This window comes from Octopus bimaculoides, chromosome 15 (genome assembly GCF_001194135.2).
Source record: "Octopus bimaculoides isolate UCB-OBI-ISO-001 chromosome 15, ASM119413v2, whole genome shotgun sequence".
In the NCBI taxonomy this organism is placed as follows: domain Eukaryota; kingdom Metazoa; phylum Mollusca; class Cephalopoda; order Octopoda; family Octopodidae; genus Octopus; species Octopus bimaculoides.
The window spans coordinates 40036180-40037310 of NC_068995.1; the positions used below are offsets into that span (position 1 = coordinate 40036180).

At 39.4% G+C, this 1131-nt stretch overlaps 1 protein-coding gene and 1 long non-coding RNA gene across 3 annotated transcripts in view; one reads left to right on the plus strand and one right to left on the minus strand.

The window, feature by feature from the left end:
* LOC106873515 (uncharacterized) overlaps positions 1-1131 on the plus strand; it is a 94726-nt gene that overhangs the window by 59028 nt on the left and 34567 nt on the right. The window lies entirely within an intron of this gene.
* The window catches only part of LOC106873514 (carbohydrate sulfotransferase 15), a 29448-nt gene that overhangs the window by 8396 nt on the left and 19921 nt on the right, over positions 1-1131 (minus strand). The gene's annotated exons all lie outside the window — the stretch shown is intronic.

Sequence of the window (1131 nt, forward strand, 5' to 3'; positions counted from 1 at the left end):
TCTGTTGTACCTGTAATTCAAAGGGTCAGCCTTGTCACACTGTGTCACGCTGAATACCCCCGAGAACTACGTTAAGGGTACACGTTTCTGTGGAGTGCTCAGCCACTTGCACGTTAATTTCACGAGCAGGCTGTTCCGTTGATCGGATCAACTGGAACCCTCAACGTCGTAAGCGACGGAATGCCAACAACAACAATGGTTACGAGGGTCCACTGAATCTCCCCGAGAACTACGTTACGGGTACACGTGTCTGTGGAGTGCTCAGCCACTTGCACGTTAATTTCACGAGCAGGCTGTTCCGTTGATCTGATCAACTGGAACCCTCGACGTCGTAAGCGACGGAGTGCCAAAAGACACCTAAGCCACAACGTAGAAACATAACAAAGATTAAACTTGTCTACAAGTAATATTTTGACTGTAAGTCAGGGAAGCATGAGAGGGACTGGACACCACATATTTGCTGTTGACAGTGCAATGCAATGTTAATAGCTTGGATGAATTGCAAAAGAAAAGCTATGCCGTTCTCGTCCGCCACGGTTTGGCGTGAGCCGAAAAATCACTTCAATGATCGTTATTTTTTTATTTGACAAAAACTGATGATTTTACAAATAGAAACAAATCAAAAGTCATATACCCAAACTGCGAATCAGCAATAAAGCCAGTACTACATGATGAAACAAATCCAACCTCAGTTTCCACCAGCAATGACAAATTCGTTGGAAACAGCTGTAGTGAATTGACAACACATATATATATATATATATATATATATATATATATGAGAAAAGGGAGAAAAGGGAGAAACTGACATGCACACGTCAGTTTATTCAAATCTATTCAAAATCCATAAAGTGAAATTCCTGTCCAACAGCCATTATCATATCCAATTAGTTCAATTACAGAAATTAAATCAATTTAATTTAAATTTTCACATTGAAACTGGTTAATTGGGCATTTCATCAGGGAAGAATTTTCTCAAAAGGGAGTTGCATTTCAGCGTGTTGGTTGGCCTACGACAGACTCATATATGGATACATTGATCAATTATACACACACATACACACGCATACACACACATACATACATACATACATACATACATACATACATACATACATACATACATATACA